Here is a 23,202-nt window from a genome sequence, read left to right on the forward strand (position 1 = left end):
AAGAAACCTCCCAATTCCCTTCCTCCATTCATGATTCCATACCTGTGGTCACATGGACTGGAATGTCCTCCTCCAACTCACTCTTACACGGGGGATCGCCCATCATCCGCTCATTCTTCACCTTAATATCAGTCACATCTTCCCCCTGATTTGTCATCTGTAACAATTCAGGACAATACAGCAGACAGGTGGGAAATCTAACAGATCCACATAAGAGACCCCCAAAATCTATGACCCCTCTATGGCTGCAGGACCCCCCTATATAGATGTGTATAGGGCTCAGCTCCATCTACCTGATGGTTCTCTGGGAGCTTCTCCTCTGGACAGTCCTGGGAATACAGAGGACGGAAACATCTCTCGGGGGTATTTCTTTCTATGAGTCCATCTGTAAGAAACACACAGGGACAGGAGAGATTATTACATGTGATGATAAGATGATGGGAGTAGCATCCAGGTGACCCTCGATGCAGACAATTCTTACATTGATGAGCGCTACATAAATCCATCTCCTCTTCTTCAACTTTAACCTCAACCTTAATATCCATCAGATTTTTATCCTAAACAAGAAAAATGTAAATTGATCTTTGGTCCCAATGACTTTCTGGTCAGAATCTGATGAGACATCAGCTCCATCTACCTGATGGTTCTCTGGGAGCTTCTCCTCTGGACAGTCCTGAGAATACAGAGGACGGGGACATCTCTCGGGGGAAATTTTTTCTATGATTCCATCTGCATTAAACACACAGGGACAGGAGAGATTATTACATGTGATGATCAGATGATGGGAGTAGTATCTATGTGATCTTTACACTTTTATAATCAGGACGATCTCCTCTTACCTCGTGATGTCAGAGGCCGGTGAGCCTCCATCATGGCCTCCTTGTACAGATCCTTGTGTCCTTCTAAATATTCCCACTCCTCCATGGAAAAATAGACCACCACATCCTGACACCTTATAGGAACCTGACAACACAATAACACTGTCATCCTTCAGACCCCTTCAGTGCTTTTGATAAAGGATTTCCCAGCATTCCAAGCAGTGTTACCTCTCCAGTCAGCAGCTCAATCATCTTGTGGGTGAGTTCTAGGATCTTCTGCTCATGCATCAGGGGGGGAGGCTCTGTGATGGGGGTCCTGCTCCACCCTCCTGACTCATAGATGATGGGAGTCCCCCCTGATGTCTTCTTCACTATGGTGTAATCCTGTGGATGGAGAGAGACACTTAGGGAAATAAATTATTTCTTGACTCCAGACCTACAATCAGAATTGCTCCCTAGATCATGGTCCCATCTCTAGTAATCTAGACATTAAAAGCTGGAAAATGACTACCCTCCAGACCTCCAGGCTCCTTCTGGACTCTTCTAGAGAATTTCCCATGACCCTTTTACTCTGTCAGAGAGCTCTATAGTCTCAATGCTCTTACAGTAAAGCCTCCTCTTCTATGTTAGTTGCGAAACCTTCTTTCCTCTAGATGTAGTGGAGGCTTCCTTGTTATAGTCCAGTATCTTCTAGATGTCAGAATAGTGGTAGAAATATTCCCTTCAGGCCACAGTCTGGTCATCTCCTCCTCTGCTTCCTCTCCTCCTGGGTACAAGGTGCCTACTTACCTTCTCATGGCTCCTACAACATAACTATTGGTCCCCATGATACATCACTGACCATACTGGTGTCTGATCTTGAGGTTCTCCATCACTTTGATGTTCTGAAGGCCATTCTACAGGACCCTGCATTCTCCTTCCCGATGTCTGACTTGTTACAGAATACAATAAAGAGGAGAGAAATCTAGAGAAGTTTACCTCTCCGCTCAGCAGGGAGATAATCTCCAAGGTGAAGTCTAATATTCTTCTGCTGATCTCCTTCCTGTCCATCCTTGGTGGTGATTCAGGAGAAGAGAACTGGAGGCTTCTAGTACTGCAGGCGCCTTTATGAGGAGAGGAGAGGCTGGAAATCCTCCAGGGACAAGAGCATTAGTGAGATCCAGAACCGCACTTACTGCTCCTGGAGAGACCCCGCTTCTCAGAGCCCCCAGCACCAGGGATAAGGGGGGATTCTGGAGAAATGGCTGATACCAGAGAGAAGAAGAGGCTCCAGACACCACAGCAGTGACTATCGATCAGGACCTGCTCTGTATCTGCTGCACTGCAAGAGCTGAAGGACCTGGGATGATGTCACTGTCATGTGATCAGGAGGGGCGGAGCTCAGCAGTAGAAAGTATAAGTGGTGGTAAAAGACCTCTGATGATGTCACCGTCATGTGATTAGGAGGGGGTGGAGCTAAGCAGTGGAGAGTATAAGTGGTGGTGAAAGATCTGTGATGATGTCACCATCATGTAACATAGTTCGGCCGGGTTCTCATCACTATTTAGTTTTCCATTCTTCTGATCCGTCAGAACAGAAAAATAAAGAAAAAACGGATCCTGTATTTAAAGGTTCCGTTCTGCTTAGTTATGCACAGTTGGCATCCGTGTTAGCAATTTCCACATGCAGGACTTTATTTCTGTCCCTTTAGCTGTGTATGTAGTATTATTATATGATCTAGAATCGTTAATTTCTAACGATAATTTGTTTTCCCGTAGTCCTAACAGTGGCACAGATGGGGTATTCTGCCCCTGTGGATTGGTTAGGACAGGTGGAAGTTTTAATGAAATTAAACATATACAGACGTGGACAAAATTGTTGGTACCCTTTGGTCAATGAAAGAAAAAGTCACAATGGTCACAGAAATAACTTTAATCTGACAAAAGTAATAATAAATTAAAATTCTATAAATGTTAACCAATGAAAGTCAGACATTGTTTTTCAACCATGCTTCAACAGAATTATGTAAAAAAATAAACTCATGAAACAGGCATGGACAAAAATGATGGTACCCCTAACTTAATATTTTGTTGCGCAACCTTTTGAGGCAATCACTGCAATCAAACGCTTCCTGTAACTGTCAATGAGACATCTGCACCTCTCAGCAGGTATTTTGGCCCACTCCTCATGAGCAAACTGCTCCAGTTGTGTCCGGTTTGAAGGGTGCCTTTTCCAGACTGCATGTTTCAGCTCCTTCCAAAGATGCTCAATAGGATTGAGGTCAGGGCTCATAGAAGGCCACTTTAGAATAGTCCAATTTTTTCCTCTTAGCCATTCTTGGGTGTTTTTAGCGGTGTGTTTTGGGTCATTGTCCTGTTGCAAGACCCATGACCTGCGACTGAGACCAAGCTTTCTGACACTGGCTAGTACATTTCTCTCTAGAATTCCTTGATAGTCTTGAGATTTCATTGTACCCTGCACAGATTCAAGACACCCTGTGCCAGACGCAGCAAAGCAGCCCCAGAACATAACAGAGCCTCCTCCATGTTTCACAGTAGGGACAGTGTTCTTTTCTTGATATGCTTCATTTTTTCGTCTGTGAACATACAGCTGATGTGCCTTGGCAAAAACTTCGATTTTTGTCTCATCTGTCCACAGGACATTCTCCCAGAAGCTTTGTGGCTTGTCAACATGTAGTTTGGCATATTCCAGTCTTGCTTTTTTATGATTCGTTTTCAACAATGGTGTCCTCCTTGGTCGTCTCCCATGTAGTCCACTTTGGCTCAAACAACGACGGATGGTGCGATCTGACACTGATGTTCCTTGAGCATGAAGTTCACCTTGAATCTCTTTAGAAGTCTTTCTAGGCTCTTTTGTTACCATTCGGATTATCCGTCTCTTAGATTTGTCATCAATTTTCCTCCTGCGGCCACGTCCAGGGAGGTTGGCTACAGTCCCATGGATCTTAAACTTATGAATAATATGTGCAACTGTACTCACAGGAACATCTAGTTGCTTGGAGATGGTCTTATAGCCTTTACCTTTAACATGCTTGTCTATAATTTTCTTTCTGATCTCTTGAGACAGCTCTTTCCTTTGCTTCCTCTGGTCCATGTCGAGTGTGGTACACACCATATCACCAAACAACACAGTGATTACCTGGAGCCATATATATAGGCCCAATGGCTGATTACAAGGTTGTAGACACCTGTGATGCTAATTAGTGGACACACCTTGAATTAACATGTCCCTTTGGTCACATTATGTTCTGTGTTTTCTAGGGGTACCATCATTTTTGTCCATGCCTGTTTCATGAGTTTATTTTTTTACATAATTCTGTTGAAGCATGGTTGAAAAACAATGTCTGACTTTCATTGGTTAACATTTATAGAATTTTAATTTATTATTACTTTTGTCAGATTAAAGTTATTTCTGTGACCATTGTGACTTTTTCTTTCATTGACCAAAGGGTACCAACAATTTTGTCCACGTCTGTACACACACCCTCTCTCCCCCAATAAAGAGGTGGCCCTTGTGTAGTTACAAGTAGAAAAAAATAACAACTGTAAAGTGCAGTATAACTAAGGGGGGGGGGGGGATATTTGTGTGCCACTGTTAGGACTAAGGGAAAACAAATTATCGTTAGAAATTAATGATTTCCTTTTGTCCAAACCAGTGGCACAGATGGGGATTTAGCAAGAAGAAACCCCCATGGGAGGGTCCTCATTAGGGATGAGCGAACCGGAACTGTATAGTTCGGGTTCGTACCGAATTTTGGGGTGTACGTGACACAGACCCGAACCCCAACATTTTCGTAAAAGTCCGGGTTCGGGTTCGGTGTTCGGCGCTTTCTTGGCGCTTTTTGAAAGGCTGCAAAGCAGCCAATCAACAAGCGTCATACTACTTGCCCCAAGAGGCCATCACAGCCATGCCTACTATTGGCATGGCTGTGATTGGCCAGTGCAGCATGTGACCCAGCCTCTATATAAGCTGGAGTCACGTAGCGCCGCCCGTCACTCTGCTCTGATCAGTGTAGGGAGAAGTTGCAGCTGCGACTGTTAGGGCGAGATAAGGCAGGGCAGGGATTTACTCAGCAAAAACACTTAATGAAGTGATCGATCTACAGCTGTGGATCATTCAACCTCTGCTATTTAATTGCTCACTGTTTTTAGGCTGCCCAGAGCGTTTTTCTGTCACTTTTTTCTGGGGTGATCGGCGGCCATTTTGTGTTTTGTGGTGTGCCAACACAAGCTGCCACCAAATACATTTAACCATCAATAGTGTGTTTTTTTTTTTTTTGTGCTATATCCTACATCAGGGGCTTGGCTGTGCTTGCTATTTTATTGAGGGGTGAAATACAATTGCCAAGGTAGCAGTACCCTAAATCTGGTGTTTCAGCTGTGGCTAGCCAATTGTAATACTGTCTGCTGTCTGGCAAAGGATATATTTTTGTTCTGGGTTGAAATACAATTCCCAACTTAGCAATTCCCTAAATCAGTGGTTTCTGCTGTATCAGGCCAACTTTAAATCTATCCATAAAAGGGTATTGTTATGCCCCACTCTGACGCTGTACGGAGGTCGGCCAGGATTGCAGCACATGTTTAGTGGTTGCTTTGGAGCCGTGCTGGATCCGCCTCTCATCAGGTGCACTGAGTGGGGTCATTAGTTTAAATAGCACATCGCCCAGTGCTCTGAGCGGATTATACTGTTCATTCTGGTCTGGGAAGCTTGGAGAGAAGGTTGGCTGTCTGTTCCTGCTCTCTGAGATAAGTGTCATTGTTAGTTTGGTTGTTTGTGTCTTCTTGTCCATCCAGGTTCTGTGCGAGCAGACTGCTCCTATCTCCCCACTTCACCATCTTAGGGAATTCAGGGTTTTTGCTAGCCCAGGCTGGAGGACACTAGCACACCTACCTTTTAAGGTCTGCTGTGGGCTGAGCAGTGCAGGGAAAGAGGTCAGGGATTTACTAGGCGGTGACCCTTCCCCTGTCTCTCGTCCAGAGCCTGGTTGGTGTGTTATCTTTGGTACTAGTGTATGTCCGCCGTGACATTATAATCCGCCCTACTGTGACGGCCATTGCTCAGCGCTTTTGCGATGGCGTCAATTGATGCACTGGTTGACTGCATGCAGGGTTTATCACTAGAGGTTGCGGATCTGCGTAGTTCGGTCACACAGTGTCAGAAGGTGCTGGCAACAGGTACTGGTCAAATTGTTGGGGAGCCTAAAGTCGCTCTTCCTGAGAAATTTGCAGGGGGTACTGATGATTTTTTCCGCTTCAAAGAGTCATGTAAATTGTACTTTAGATTGTGCCCATTTTCTTCAGGTAATGAAGATCAGAGGGTGGGTATCATCATGTCTTTGCTTAAAGGGGACGCGCAATCCTGGGCTTTTTCTCTGCCGCCCGGTTCTCTGGCCCTCCGGTCGGTGGAGGAATTTTTTAAAGCCCTGGGATTGATTTACGATGACCCAGATCGAGTTTCGATGGCAGAATCAAAATTACGTAACTTACTACAGGGTAAACATACTGCTGAGGTTTACTGCACAGAGTTTAGGAGGTGGGCTACTGAGTCGAGGTGGAACGACCCCGCGTTACGTAGTCAGTTTTGTCAGGGGTTATCTGAAAGGTTGAAAGATGCCCTGGCTTTTCATGAATACCCAGATACTTTGGAGAATGCAATGTCTTTGGCTATACGTTTGGATAGACGTGTCAGAGAGAGGTGTAAGGGTCCCTCTGTGCAGGGGATTCCTCCCGCGTGCGGTTTTGTTTCACCAGCTGCCCAGGGTGATATTTCTTGTTACTCTGGGGTAGGGGAGGAACCCATGCAGTTAGGTCAGATTTCCGGCCATTCTGATCGTAGAGACTTTCGAAAAATGCACAATCTATGTTTCTATTGTGGGAAGAAGGGTCATTTTATTTTTTCTTGTCCTTATGTTAAACCACAGGTGGAAGAGAAAAAGAAAAAAGAAAAAAAAACTCCCCTCACACTTGGTTTTATGAATGGTGTGGTGGAGCAGACAGGTATGCAAGCTCCCTGCAGTTCCCGTTTTCTCCTATCAGCTATGGTGGCGCTAGAGTCTAGAAATGTGTTTGTTGATGTTTTCCTTGATTGTGGTGCTGGGGTAAATTTAATTGACTTTCTTTTTCTTCAGGACCTAGGACTAAGTACTTGCACGTTAGAGAACAAGATTCCTGTTTTTGCAATTGATTCTTCCCCTCTTTCTCAAAGGAGCCTTACTCACTTTGTTGATGGTATTCATTTAAGGGTGGGTGATTCACATACTGAGATTATTTCTTGTTTTGTTATGAAGGATTTGTCAGCTCCAATAGTCTTGGGGTTGCCATGGTTGTCTAGACATAACCCTATTATAGACTGGCAAGCAAGAAAAATCATTGGTTGGAGCAAGTTTTGTTCGGATAATTGTCTTGTCACATCTATTGCTGAAGTGTCCATTACGGCCTTGCCTCAGTATCTCTCGGATTTTTCGGATGTCTTTTCGGAGGTTGGGGCTCAGGAATTGCCCCCTCATCGAGACTATGATTGTCCAGTGAATCTCATTCCGGGGGCTAAGTTGCCTAAGTTTAGGCTTTACAACCTCTCTCAACCTGAGAGAGAGGTCATGCGAAAGTATTTCGCCGAGAATTTGGCAAAGGGTCATATCAGACCATCTAAGTCTCCAGTGGCAGTAGGTTTGTTCTTCGTGACGAAGAAAGATGGATCACTGAGACCGTGTTTGGACTTCCGGGAGTTGAACCGTATTACAGTCCGGGATCCATATCCCCTGCCTTTGATCTGTGATCTTTTTGATCAGATTGTTGGAGCCAATGTTTTCTCCAAGTTGGATTTGAGAGGAGTATACAATCTGATCAGGATCAAGGAGGGGGAATGAGTGGAAAACGGCCTTCAATACGCACAAGGGTCATTTTGAGAACCTGGTAATGCCTTTTGGGTTGACTAATGCGCCAGCGGTATTTCAGCGATTCGTCAATGATATTTTTCATCACTTGGTGGGGAGGTTTGTAGCAGTTTACCTAGATGACATTTTAATTTATTCTCCTGATCTGGAGACCCATCAGGATCATGTGATACAGGTTTAGACGATCCTTCGGGAGAATAAGTTATATGCTAAACTGGAGAAATGTTTGTTTGCGGTGCAAGAGCTTCCGTTCTTGGGATACATGCTTTCTGATTCTGGTTTTCGTATGGACCCCGAAAAGGTCCGGGCGGTTCTGGAGTGGGACCGACCGGAGAATCAGAAAGCTTTGATGCGGTTCTTGGGGTTTACGAATTATTATAGAAAATTTATTTCGAATTATTCCACCCTAGTCAAACCCCTTACTGATATGACCAAGAAGGGCGCTGATGTCTCTGTCTGGTCGGATGAGGCATTGCAGGCCTTTTCGGCTATTAAGGAGCGTTTTGCGTCTGCTCCCATTCTGGTGCAGCCGGATGTGTCCTAGCCATTCATGGTGGAGGTTGATACATCAGAGGTGGGTGTTGGGGTGGTGCTTTCGCAGGGTGCTTCTCCTGGCAAGTGGGTCCCGTGTGCCTTTTTCTCCAGGAAGCTCTCGGTCGCCGAGAGGAATTATGATGTTGGAGATAGGGAGTTGTTGGCTATCAAGTTGGCCTTTGAGGAATGGCGTCACTGGTTAGAGGGGGCATCTCACCCTGTTACAGTGTATACAGACCATAAGAATTTGGCCTACCTGCAATCTGCCAAGCGTCTGAACCCTAGACAGGCCAGATGGTCATTGTTTTTTACCAGGTTCAATTTCGTTGTTACCTTTCGCCCAGGGGTCAAAAAGTCAAGGCAGATGCCTTGTCTCCCAGCTTCCCTGGGGGAGGTGATTCAGAGGATCCGGCGCCGATTTTGGCGGATGGGGTGGTGGTCTCTGCTCTGTACCCTGAATTGGAGATGGAGGTATTGGGAGCTCAGGAGGGGGCTCCTGGTTCGTGTCCCCCAGGGAGGTTGTTTGTTCCTGAGGGCCTGCGATACAAGGTGTTCAAGGAACATCACGATACTGTTCTCGCTGGACATCCTGGTGGTAAGTCCACCTGTGATCTGGTGTCCCGGAGGTTCTGGTGGCCAGGGTTACGTAAGAGTATTGAGAATTACGTGACAGCTTGTGAAACCTGCGCTCGGCCAAAGGTTGCTCATACTCGACCGCCTGGTTCACTTCTTCCATTGTCTATTCCATCTCTTCCTTGGACACATTTGTCCATGGACTTTATTACGGACCTGCCGAGTTCCTCCGGGAGAACAGTGATTTTGGTGGTAGTCGACCGTTTCAGTAAAATGGCTCACTTTATACCACTAACGAGTCTTCCTAACGCTAAGACTCTTGCGCAAATCTTTGTGGATAATATTGTGAAATTGCAAGGTATTCCTTCGGATGTGGTCTCTGATAGGGGCACGCAGTTTGTCTCCAGGTTTTGGAGGGCGTTCTGCTCTCGGCTTGGCATTCAACTTTCTTTCTCGTCGGCTTTTCATCCACAGTCGAATGGTCAGACGGAGCGTACCAATCAGAACCTGGAGACCTACTTGAGGTGCTTTGTGGCTGAGAATCAGGAGGACTGGTACTCATTCTTGTCCTTAGCAGTATTCGCATTGAATAACCGTAGGCAGGAGTCCACGGGTAAGTCACCATTTTTTGGCGCATACGGTTTCCATCCCCAGTTTGGTACCTTTTCTGGTTCTGGTTCCTCCGGGATGCCAGAGGAGAAGAGATTCTCTTCCGCCTTGTCCTCTATCTGGTGGAGGATTCAAGGGAATTTGGAGAAGATGGGTGAGAGGTATAAAAGAATGGCTGACAGGAGACGTGTGACTGTTCCGGACCTGTGTGTGGGTGATCTGGTGTGGTTTTCCACTAAGAATATCAAGTTGAGAGTGCCATCTTGGAAACTGGGTCCAAGATTTGTTGGTCCGTATAAGATTTCTGCGGTGATCAATCCGGTGGCGTTTCGGCTGGATCTTCCGCAGACTTGGAGGATCCATGATGTCTTTCACAGGTCTTTGCTAAAAAAAAATGTTAAACCGGTGGTACCATTGCCATTGCCTCCTCCTCCTGTTCTAGTCGAGGGAAACTTGGAGTTCGAGATCTCCAGGATTCTCGACTCGAGAGTTCTTCGGGGCTCCCTCCAGTACCTGGTGCACTGGAAGGGATACAGTCCTGAGGAGAGGATGTGGGTTCCGGCGTCAGATGTCAACGCCAGCCGACTGGTGAGGGCCTTTCATAGGTCCCATCCGGATAAAGTTGATCCAGGGTGTCCGGAGGTCACCCGTTGAAGGGGGGGTACTGTCATGCCCCACTCTGACGCTGTACGGAGGTCGGCCAGGATTGCAGCGCAAGTTTAGTGGTTGCTTTGGAGCCGTGCTGGATCCGCCTCTCATCAGGTGCACTGGGTGGGGTCATTAGTTTTACCACTTCAACCCCACTAGCTGAAACCCCCTTCATAACCAGAGCACTTTTTACACTTCTGCACTACACTACTTTCACCGTTTATTGCTCGGTCATGCAACTTACCACCCAAATGAATTTTACCTCCTTTTCTTCTCACTAATAGAGCTTTCATTTGGTGGTATTTCATTGCTGCTGACATTTTTACTTTTTTTGTTATTAATCAAAAAAATGACTTTTTTCACTTTCAGCTGTAAAATTTTGCAAAAAAAAAACGACATCCATATATACATTTTTCGCTAAATTTATTGTTCTACATGTCTTTGATTAAAAAAAAAATGGTTTGGGTAAAAGTTATAGCGTTTACAAACTATGGTACAAAAATGTGAATTTCCGCTTTTTGAAGCAGCTCTGACTTTCTGAGCACCTGTCATGTTTCCTGAGGTTCTACAATGCCCAGACAGTAGAAACCCCCCACAAATGAACCCATTTCAGAAAGTAGACACCCTAAGGTATTCATATAAAACAGATACTGGGCACTCTCTTAATATAGGAACCTTAATATAGGTTCCTATATTAAGAGAGTGCCCAGTATCTGTTTTATATATTTTTCTATTATATCAAAGGAAGGGTGAGTCCTTTTTACTGAGAGCACCTCTCCAGCTGTTAGCACCAATCCAGTGCGCCACTTCTTTTCACCCTAAGGTATTCGCTGATGGGCATAGTGAGTTCATAGAACTTTTTATTTTTTGTCACAAGTTAGCGGAAAATGATGATTTTTTATATATATTTTTTTTCTTACAAAGTCTCATATTCCAATAACTTGCGACAAAAAATAAAAAATTCTAGGAACTCGCCATGCCCCTCACGGAATACCTTGGGGTGTCTTCTTTCCAAAATGGGGTCACTTGTGGCGTAGTTATACTGCCCTGGCAATTTAGGGGCCCAAATGTGTGAGAAGAACAATCAAAATGTGTAAAAAATGGCCTGCGAAATCCGAAAGGTGCTCTTTGGAATATGTGCCCCTTTGCCCACCTTGGCTGCAAAAAAGTGTCACACATCTGGTATCACCGTACTCAGGAGAAGTTGGGTAATGTGTTTTGGGGTGTCATTTTACATATACCCGTGCTGGGTGAGAGAAATATCTTGGCAAAAGACAACTTTTCCAATTTTTTTATACAAAGTTGGCATTTGACCAAGATATTTCTCTCACCCAGCATGGTTATATGTAAAATGACACCCCAAAACACATTCCCCAACTTCTCCTGAGTACGGCGATACCAGATGTGTGACACTTTTTTGCTGCCAAGGTGGGCAAAGGGGCACATATTCCAAAGTGCACCTTTCAGATTTCGCAGGCTATTTTTTACACATTTTGATTGCAAAGTTCTTCTCACACATTTGGGCCCCTAAAATGCCAGGGCAGTATAACTACGCCACAAGTGACCCCATTTTGGAAAGAAGACACCCCCAATGTATTCCGTGAGCGGCATGGCGAGTTCCTAGAATTTTTTGTCGCAAGTTAGTGGAATATGAGACTTTGTAATGAAAAAAGAAAAAAAAAGAAAAATCATCATTTTCCGCTAACTTGTGACAAAAAATCAAAAATTCTAGGAACTCGCCGTGCCCCTCACGGAATACCTTGGGGTGTCTTCTTTCCAAAATGGGGTCACTTGTGGGGTATTTATACTGCCCTGGCAATTTAGGGGCCCAAATGTGTGAGAAGTACTTTGCAATCAAAATGTGTAAAAAATGACCGGTGAAATCCGAAAGGTGCACTTTGGAATATGTGCCCCTTTGCCCACCTTGGCTGCAAAAAAGTGTCACACATCTGGTATGGCCGTACTCAGGAGAAGTTGGGGAATGTGTTTTGGGGTGTCATTTTACATATAACCATGCTGGGTGAGAGAAATATCTTGGCAAAAGACAACTTTTCCAATTTTTTTATACAAAGTTGGCATTTGACCAATATATTTATCTCACCCAGCATGGGTATATGTAAAATGACACCCCAAAACACATTCCCCAACTTCTCCTGAGTACGGCGATACCAGATGTGCCACACTTTTTTGCAGCCTAGATGCGCAAAGGTGCCCAAATTCCTTTTAGGAGGGCATTTTTAGACATTTGGATCCCAGACTTCTCACCCTTTAGGGCCCCTAACATGCCAGGGCAGTATAAATACCCCACATGTGACCACACTTTGGAAAGAAGACACCCCAAGGTATTCCGTGAGGGGCATGGCGAGTTCCTAGAATTTTTTATTTTTTGGGCACAAGTTAGCGGAAATTGATTTTTTTTGTATTTTCTCACAAAGTCTCCCTTTCCGCTAACTTGGGACAAAAATTTCAATCTTTCATGGACTCAATATGCCCCTCACGGAATACCTTGGGGTGTCTTCTTTCCGAAATGGGGTCACATGTGGGGTATTTATACTGCCCTGGATTTTTAGGGGCCCTAAAGCGTGAGAACAAGTCTGGAATATAAATGTCTAAAAATGTTACGCATTTGGATTCCGTGAGGGGTATGGCGAGTTCATGTGAGATTTTATTTTTTGACACAAGTTAGTGGAATATGAGACTTTGTAAGAAAAAACAAAAACAAACAAAAAATTTCCGCTAACTTGTGCCCAAAAAAATGTCTGAATGGAGCCTTACAGGGGGTGATCAATGACAGGGGGGGAGACCTTTGAAATGTATTCATTTATATAATAATGTGGTCACCTCCTGAGAGACCTATATGTATGTTGGTCACATCTTCTGCCCCTTCTCCCCTTTCACCATCTCAGGGATTCTAGGGTGTTTGCAGTCCAGGCACGAGGACACTTAATTCCTACCATCAAGGTCTGAATGTGGGCTTAGCAGCATAGGGAGAGAAGTCAGGGACGTGCTAGGAGGTGACCTGTCCCCAGCATCTAGCCTAGACACTTGTGTATTTGGTTGTCTGTGTATGTGAGTTCCTGTCCGCCGTGACATCAGCAGTGTGGCATTTTTTTTGTGTGTCTGCCTCTGACAACAGCGATGCCATTTGCAACCTTTGCCAAAAGAAACTGAGTCGTGGGAAATCCAACACCCACCTAGGTACAACTGCTTTGCGAAGGCACATGATTGCACATCACAAAAGCCTATGGAATCAACACATGATGACGAGTAGAAGCAGCACACAAGCTCAACACCACCATCCTCCTCCTGGTCCAGCATCTTCAGCCACATCAACCACTGCTGTCCTCCTTGCCCCCTCTCAACCACCCGCCACTCCGCCTATCACCTTTAGCAGTTCCATCTCATCTGCCCACAGTCAGGTGTCTGTAAAGAAAATGTTTGAGCGTAAGAAGCCAATGTCACAGAGTCACCCCCTTGCCCGGCGTCTGACAGCTGGCTTGACGGAACTCTTAGCCCGCCAGCTTTTACCATACCAGCTGGTGGAGTCTGAGGCCTTCAAAAAATTTGGCGCTATTAGGACACCACAAGGAAGGAAGGTACCTGGATGAATTTTTTTTTCTAATAAGGCAATCCCAAACCTCTACTCAGTGATTGAAAAGGAAGTCATGGCATCTCTGGCATACAGTGTTGGGGCAAGGGTCCATCTGACCACTGATACCTGGTCTGCAAAGCATGGTCAGGGCAGGTATATCGCCTACACTGCGCATTGGGTCAACCTGCTGATGGCATGGAATGTGTGGCTCTGCAGCGGAGTTGGTGACACCGCCATGACTTGCAGGCAGGCCTACTGCCACCTCCTCTACTCCTCCTACTCCATCCTCTTCCATAACCTCCTCGGCTGAGTCCTCTTCTGCTGCGGCGTCTGGCTGCACATCAGCTGAATCCCCCCAGCTCCCCAGGGGCTATTCCACATCCCGGATACGACAGTGTCACGCTGTCTTGGGATTGACTTGCCTGAAAGCAGAAAGCCACTCCGGACCAGCACTCCTGTCCGCCCTGAACGCACAGGTGGATCAGTGGCTGACCCCGCACCAACTGGAGATCGTCAAAGTGGTGTGTGACAATGGAAGCAATTTGTTGGCGGCATTGAATTTGGGCAAGTTGTCACAAGTGCCGTGCATGGCACATGTGTTGAATCTCATCGTACAACGCTTTGTGTCTAAGTACCCAGGCTTACAGGACGTCCTCAAGCAGGCCAGGAAGGTGTGTGGCCATTTCAGGCGTTCCTACACGGCCATGGCGCACTTTTCAGACTTTCAGCACCGAAACAACATGCCAGTGAGGAGCTTGATTTGCGACAGCCCGACACGTTGGAATTCAACACTCCTAATGTTCGACCACCTGCTCCAACAAGAAAAAGCTGTCAACGAGTATCTCTATGACCAGAGTGCTAGGACAGCCTCTGCGGAGCTGGGAATTTTTTTGTCACGTTACTGGACGCTCATGCGCAATGCCTGTAGGCTCATGCGGCCTTTTGAGGAGGTGACAAACCTAGTCAGTCGCACCGAAGGCATTTGTTTTCTTCCTGGAGCGTGCCCTGCGAAGAGTGCTGGATCAGGCTGTAGATGAGCGTGAAGAGGAAGAGTTGTGGTCACCATCACCACCAGAAACAGCCTTGTCATCATCGCTTGCCGGACCTGCGGCAACGCTGCAAGAGGAGTATGAGGAAGAGGAGTCAGAGGAGGAATGTGGCTTTGAGGAGGAGGAAGACCAACCACAGCAGGCATCCCAGGGTGCTCGTTGTTGTCACCTATCTGGGACCCGTGGTCTTGCACGTGACTGGGGGGAAGAACAGACCGTCAATGACATCAGTGAGGAGGAGGAATGGCAAATGAGTAGCTCGGCATCCAACCTTGTGCAAATGGGGTCTTTCATGCTGTCATGTCTGTTGAGGGACCCTCGTATAAAAAGGATGAAGGAGAACGACCTGTACTGGGTGGCCACGCTACTAGACCCCGGTATAAGCAGAAAGTGGCGGAAATGTTACCAAATTACCGGAAGTCAGAAAGGATGCAGCAGTTTAAAACCAAACTAAAAATATGCTTTACACAGCTTAGGCTACTTTCACACTTGCGTTCGGAGCGGATCCGTCTGGTGTCTGCACAGACGGATCCGCACCTATAATGCAAACGCTTAGATCCGTTCAGAACGGATCCGTTTGCATTACCATGAACAAAAAAAAAAACAAAAAAAAATATATATATTTTTTTATGTTCATGATAGTGCAAACGGATCTGTTTTGACTTTACATTGAAAGGCTACTTTCACACTTGCGTTCGGGGCTCCGCTTGTGAGTTCCGTTTGAAGGCTCTCACAAGCGGCCCCGAACGGATCCGTCCAGCCCTAATGCATTCTGAGTGGATGCGGATCCGCTCAGAATGCATCAGTCTGGCACCGTTTGTCCTCTGCTCCGCTCAGCAGGCGGACACCCGAACGCAGCTTGCAGCGTTCGGGTGTCCGCCTGGCCGTGCGGAGCCAAACGGATCCGTCCAGACTTACAATGTAAGTCAATGGGGATGGATCCAATTGAAGTTGACACACTATGGCTTAATTTTCAAACGGATCCGTCCCCCATTGACTTTCAATGTAAAGTCAAAACGGATCCGTTTGCACTATCATGAACAAAAAGACAAAAAAAATATTTTTTATTTTTTTTGTTCATGGTAATGCAAACGGATCCTTTCTGAATGGAGCCACCGTCTGCCTTAATATGAGTGGATCCGTTCAGAACGGATCAGATCGAACGCTAGTGTGAAAGTAGCCAAAGTCAATGGGGGACAGATCCGTTTGAAAATTGAGCCATACTGTGTCAACTTGAAACGGATCCGTCCCCATTGACTTACATTGTAAGTCTGGACGGATCCGTTTGCCTCCGCACGGCCAGGCGGACAGCTGAACGCTGCAAGCTGCGTTCAGGTGTCCGCCTGCTGAGCGGAGCGGAGGACAAACGGTGCCAGACTGATGCATTCTGAGCGGATCCGCATCCACTCAGAATGCATTAGGGCTGGACAGATGCGTTCGGGGCCGCTTGTGAGAGCCTTCAAACGGAACTCACAAGCGGAGCCCCGAACGCAAGTGTGAAAGTAGCCTTATAAGGGTCACAGCACAACGGGAATCTAACGGGGGAAGAGGTCAAAGTAATCCTCCTCCTATCACGACCACGGCGGCAAGGACAGGACGCTTTACAGATGTGTTGTTGATGGAGGACATGCAGAGCTTTTTCAGTCCTACACATTGCCACAGCCCTTCGGGATCCAGCCTTAGAGAACGACTCGACCGACAGGTTGCAGACTACCTCGCCTTTACTGCAGATATCGACACTCTGAGGAGCGATGATCCCCTTGACTACTGGGTGTGCAGGCTTGACCTGTGGCCTGAACTATCCCAGTTTGCGATAGAACTTCTGGCCTGCCCCGCTTCAAGTGTCCTGTCAGAAAGGACCTTCAGTGCGGCAGGAGGCATTGTCACTGACAAAAAAAGTCACGGTCACGGTCAAAAAAGTGTTGATTACCTCACCTTCATTAAGATGAATGAGGCATGGATCCCGAAGGGACTGACAATGGGGGATACGTTTGACTAACAAAAGGCCTGATGACATGCCTTGGCCTCAAAATGGTCCCCACGCTGCTGTATTTAATGTCTGCATACCAGATGACTTTCGTGAATTCTCCGCCACCAACTAGGGTTCAAGCCGTAATGTTTTAGTCACCTTTCTGCCTGGAAAACATCAATTTTTCTGGCCTCTAGTGCTGCACTGTGGCTGCAAAAACTAAATAAAAACAAGGCACATACATGTGTCAATTCCCCTTCGTGATCGGTACCTTGTTGTGGTGAAGGGGCTTGCGTATCACAATGAAGCGATCATCACCTCTATGAGTGTGCTGGCAATGTTGCCACACCCCAGATGATAAGGCCGTTGCTTCATTATGATCAGACCAAAAGCGATCGGCTGGATAATTTTTTATAGAAAAAACATTATTTTATTTTTTTTAAGTTGTATAGGTTTTTAATTCATAAAATAAAAAAATCATAATAAAGTCTCTTAATAGTTTATTAGAAATAATGCAGACAATTTAAAAAATCCCCATCAATTCCAATACAAAGCAAGTACAGAGCTCAGAACAAAATTATTTCAGGATGTCGTTAATTCGACAATGATTAATCAATTCGACACATGTCCCCGGATAGGGGACGTAACAGGGATTAAACTGATGAGAATAGTACTACAGAAAATACCACTCATATCGGGTGTGACAGTAAATTGCACGGCGCAGACGCAGTGACCGTGGATTCAAACAAAGGGGAGGGAGCCAGCGTTTTTTTTTAACCATCTCCCCATTCGAAAAAATCAATTCAATTCACCTTTCGGGGACCCTTGGTGTTGTACGTGGCTGGGTGGAGGAAGAAACCTTCATGTTTATATCACCTATAAATGCTAAAAAAAGCTACCACACAAGAAGTTATCATAAACAATAATTTCTTTATTAGATATCCATCAGCAGTATATGATAAAAACATGTGAAAGAGAAGGAAATGGAAGGAAATAGAAGATCTGGGTTTTTAACAAATTATTGTCAACTCAATTTGTAATTTCCCCATCACCTTTATCTTGATATATTGTATTAATGAAGAGCAAAAACCCATTCCATATGTCCACATCGGTTACATAAAAGTCTACAGGAGGTGTCCTTCCGTTTCTCACTGTGTCCCTCTGGATTCTCCTGCAGTGCTGGCGGAGGTATGAATACGGTAAGAAGCAAGGTCCATGGGGACAATCATCATCACTGCTCTGACAGTAAACAACGCTCTTCTTCTTCTTTTTCCTCATATCTACAATACTTTTCCTCCATGGATCCTGGTCACTGTAGACCTCAGGGTAATATTATTTGGGTATTTGGCAGACCCAGGGTAATTCCACAGAAAAATATGCTCTCATATAGGCTGTTTAATGCATGGAAACACTTCCCACATTCCAAACAACAATTTAATTTCTTCTATGTGTGAATTCTCTAATTAGTTACTAATGTTTTCCTTTTAACATAAAGAAAATCAAAATGGCTTCTCTCCTGTGTGAATTTTCTCATGTGTAACAAGACCTGACTTTTTTGTAAAACAGTCACCACATTTGGAGCATATAAATGTTTTTTCTTCTGTGTGACTTAGCTGATGCACCTTGAGGCTCCCTTAATAAAGAAAACATTTCCCACATTCTGCACATGAATACTACTCTCCTGTGTGACTCTTCTCATGGTCAACAAGCAGTAGTTTATATATAAAACCTTTCCCACATTTTGAACATAAATACGGCTTCTTTACTTCGTGACTTCTCTCGTGCTCAGTAAGCTGTGATTTATATATAAAACCTTTCTCACATTTTGAACATGGATGCGGCTTCTCTCCTGTGTGAACTGTCTGATGTCTAGCAAGATCTGATTTATATATAAAACCTTTCTCACATTTTGAACATGGATACGGCTTCTCTCCTATGTGAACTGTCTGATGTCTAGCAAGATCTGATTTATATCTAAAACCTTTCCCACATTTTGAACATGAAAATGGTTTCTCCCCTGTGTGAATTTTCTGATGACTAAAAAGATTTGACTTTTTTGTAAAACATTTGCCGCATTCTGAACATGAATATGGCTCCTCTCCTGTGTGACTTCTTCTGTGTGCATTTAGACCTGAGATGTCTGTAAACTGTTTTCCACATTCCCCACACTGAAAACAAGTAACCTTTTTGGGCCCGGTACTTGTGATAACAATCTGTGATTGGTCAGGAAAAGGTTCCTTATGATTAGGAGCATTATATGACAGATCTGGTCTGTGAAGTCCTGGATGGACATTACAGGTAATGAGGTTTTCTCCTGAAGAGTCATGCCCGATATCTTCTTCTTCTCCTTTATAATTTAGTGATAAGATGAAGTTTCCCTCAGAGATCTTACTGGGATTTTCTGTTAGAATTAAAAACAGATTTTGTGTTTTCTTTCCAAACAGTAAAGAAGACAATTCTAGAAGCTTCCTATCAGGCTGAGTGCAGTTTTTGATGTAGTTTTTATGTCAAAAGGAAGGAGAAGTACAAGTCCTTCCTTTATATTTCCCATTTATATGAATCCTTTCTTGGCTGTGGCACAAAATACTGAATCAAAACTGAACTAAAAGAAAATCATTTGTGGTCGTGTCCTTATAATTATAATGGATGGATGATAAAGTCCAGGACTCTGCTCTACACTCACCGATCACTTCTATTACATAAACCCAGACCTGAAAACATTCAGAAATCTGAGAATCTGACCCTTCTCTGACAATCAGGCCTGTCCTCTGCCACCACAGTTGGTTCATAGATATCAAGTGGAGATGATTTTATTACAATAACCTAAACTCTTCGTGAACGGCCTATTTTAGACCTTACAGGGGTTGTCCACTCCTTTATAATTTATAGCCTATCCTCAGGCTGGACCTCCAGTATCTGATTGTCAGGGGTCCCACACACCTCTGATTAGGTCCATCCATTGTGCGTTGGACAGAGCTGGTTCTTGTAGTGCTGCTACTATTGAGATGAATGGAGGCAGCACTGCAGTAACCGGCTTCGTCCACAGACTGAGCAGTGTAGTTCCAGCGCTGACTTCCTGCACCGGAGCTACTGCAGAACAGCTGACCAGCAGGGGACAAGGTGTTGGAGTCCCACCAATCAGATAGTGAAGGTCTATCCTGAGGAGAGGTCATCACTTGTAAAGGAATAGACAATCCCCTTATTTGCTGTAAAAAATAAAAAAAAGGTTTATTTTATTTATTTTTCAGAAAATAGATAAAAACAGTCAATCCATGAAAGTAATACAATTCATATACATCTATAAACATTCTCAAAGCACAAGTCACTGAAATGAAATGCCATTTTGTCATACAAACCAGTCGGACTAAGTCAGATGACTAGCAAAAGGTCTTCAAGAAAAAAAAATAACAAGTCCAGTTCTTCTTACTTATCACTACTGATATACCATGACAAAGATGAACGAGAACCTTCACAGAAAGCTCCGTAAGGGTTGTGGCTGTACCAGGTTACTACAGCACAGCTGCCCTTAACTTTATTGTCAGCTGAGCTGCAGTAACCCAGCAGGGCCACTGCACCTTGAACGGCGCTGTGTTTCCTATTTCATTAAAGGTGCTAGATCCTTCAAGGAACAGCTGACCGTGAAGGAGTGGCAATCAGACCTTTACCGATCAGACAATAATGTCATATGCTAAGGATAACCCATCAATATCAAGAGCCTGAAAAACCCCTTAAGGTGGTCAAACTGAGTTTCCTCAGACCCTGGCCATCACTGCAGCCGTTCATCGCAGCCGGCGTGCCTCCAAAACCTGATGCTAAGCCGAGTGTCCAGCCTGGAGCATGAGAGGATGGAGAGAAGATTTCTCCTGCACTGTACATAATACAGGGGTCACTGCCCGGAGTGCTACTTTACTGCAGCTCTAAGGTGGAGTCTCACCTGAAGAAACCTCCCAATTCCCTTCCTCCATTCATGATTCCATACCTTTGGTCACATGGACTGGAATGTCCTCCTCCAACTCACTCTTACACAGGGGATCGCCCATCATCTGCTCATTCTTCACCTTAATATCAGTCACATCTTCCCCCTGATTTGTCATCTGTAACAATTCAGGACAATACAGCAGACAGGTGGGAAATCTAACAGATCCACATAAGAGACCCGCACAATCTATGACCCCTCTATGGCTGCAGGACCCCACTATATAGATGTGTATAGGGCTCAGCTCCATCTACCTGATGGTTCTCTGAGAGCTTCTCCTCTGGACAGTCCTGGGAATACAGAGGACGGGAACATCTCTCGGGGGGATTTCTTTCTATGAGTCCATCTGTAAGAAACACACAGGGACAGGATAGATTATTACATGTGATGATAAGATGATGGGAGTAGCATCCAGGGGACCCTCAATGCAGACAATTCTTACACTGATGAGCGCCCCATAAATCCATCTCCTCTTCTTCAACTTTAACCTCAACCTTAATATCCATCAGATTTTTATCCTAAACAAGAAAAATGTAAATTGATCTTTGGTCCAATCACTTTCTGGTCATATTCTGATGAGACATCAGCTCCATCTACCTGATGGTTCTCTGGGAGCTTCTCCTCTGGACAGTCCTGGGAATACAGAGGACGGGGACATCTCTCGGAGGAAATTTTTTCTATGATTCCATCTGCATTAAACACACAGGGACAGGAGAGATTATTACATGTGATGATCAGATGATGGGAGTAGTATCTATGTGATCTTTACACTTTTATAATCAGGACGATCTCCTCTTACCTCGTGATGTCAGAGGCCGGTGATCCTCCATCATGGCCTCCTTGTACAGATCCTTGTGTCCTTCTAAATATTCCCACTCCTCCATGGAAAAATAGACCACCACATCCTGACACCTTATAGGAACCTGACAACACAATAACACTGTCATCCTTCAGACCCCTTCAGTGCTTTTGATAAAGGATTTCCCAGCATTCCAAGCAGTGTTACCTCTCCAGTCAGCAGCTCAATCATCTTGTGGGTGAGTTCTAGGATCTTCTGCTCATGTATCAGGGGGGGAGGCTCTGTGATGGGGGTCCTGCTCCACCCTCCTGACTCATAGATGATGGGAGTCCCCCCTGATGTCTTCTTCACTATGGTGTAATCCTGTGGATGGAGAGAGACACTTAGGGAAATAAATTATTTCTTGACTCCAGACCTACAATCAGAATAGCTCCCTAGATCATGGTCCCATCTCTAGTAATCTAGATATTAAAAGCTGGAAAATTACTACCCTCCAGACCTCCAGGCTCCTTCTGGACTCTTCTAGAGAATTTCCCATGACCCTTTTACTCTGTCAGAGAGCTCCATAGTCTCAATGCTCTTACAGTAAAGCCTCCTCTTCTATGTTAGTTGTGAAACCTTCTTTCCTCTAGATGTAGTGGAGGCTTCCTTGTTATAGGCCAGTATCTTCTAGATGTCAGACTAGTGGTAGAAATCCTCCCTTCAGGCCACAGTCTGGTCATCTCCTCCTCTGCTTCCTCTCCTCCTGGGTACAACGTGCCTACTTACCTTCTCATGGCTCCTACAACATGACTATTGGTCCCCATGATACATCACTGACCATACTGGTGTCTGATCTTGAGGTTCTCCATCACTTTGAAGTTCTGAAGGCCGTTCTACAGGACCCTGGATTCTCCTTCCCGATGTCTGACTTGTTACAGAATACAAGAAGAAGGAGTGAAATCTTAAAAAGTTTACCTCTCCGCTCAGCAGGGAGATGATCTCCAAGGTGAAGTCTAATATTCTTCTGCTGATCTCCTTCCTGTCCATCCTTGGTGATGATTCAGGAGAAGAGAACTGGAGGCTTCTAGTACTGCAGGTGCCTTTATGAGAAGAAGAGAGGCTGGAAATCCTCCAGGGACAAGAGCATTAGTGAGATCCAGAACTGCACTTACTGCTCCTGGAGAGACCCCGCTTCTCAGAGCCCCCAGCACCAGGGATAAAGGGGGATTCTGGAGAAGTGGCTGATACCAGAGAGAAGAAGAGGCTCCAGACACCACAGCAGTGACTATCGATCAGGACCTGCTCTGGATCTGCTGCACTGCAAGAGCTGAAGGACCTGGGATGATGTCACTGTCATGTGATCAGGAGGGGCGGAGCTCAGCAGTGGAAAGTATAAGTGGTGGTGAAAGACCTCTGATGATGTCACCGTCATGTGATTAGGAGGGGGTGGAGCTAAGCAGTGGAGAGTATAAGTGGTGGTGAAAGATCTGTGATGATGTCACATCATGTAACATAGTTCGGCCGGGTTCTCATCACTATTTAGTTTTCCATTCTTCTGATCCGTCAGAACAGAAAAATAAAGAAAAAACGGATCCTGTATTTAAAGGTTCCGTTATGCTTAGTTATGCACAGTTGGTATCCAAGTTAGCAATTTCCACATGCAGGACTTTATTTCTGTCCCTTTAGCTGTGTATGTAGTATTATCATATGATCTAGAATCGTTAATTTCTAACGATAATTTGTTTTTCCGTAGTCCTAACA

General features: G+C 45.1%; 1 protein-coding gene and 1 long non-coding RNA gene across 2 annotated transcripts in view; one reads left to right on the plus strand and one right to left on the minus strand.

Annotated features, from left to right (window-relative positions):
- LOC122933886 overlaps positions 1–23,202 on the plus strand; it is a gene marked incomplete at its 3' end in the record, with an annotated part of 272,752 nt that overhangs the window by 197,682 nt on the left and 51,868 nt on the right. The window lies entirely within an intron of this gene.
- Positions 100–21,312, minus strand: LOC122933934. The gene is made up of 4 exons (XR_006388599.1): positions 21,258–21,312; positions 482–557; positions 294–385; positions 100–157 (listed from the first exon to the last, which is right to left on the minus strand). It is a non-coding gene; the product is annotated as an uncharacterized LOC122933934 (long non-coding RNA).

Source organism: Bufo gargarizans, chromosome 4 (genome assembly GCF_014858855.1).
Source record: "Bufo gargarizans isolate SCDJY-AF-19 chromosome 4, ASM1485885v1, whole genome shotgun sequence".
NCBI classification, from domain to species: Eukaryota; Metazoa; Chordata; class Amphibia; order Anura; family Bufonidae; genus Bufo; species Bufo gargarizans.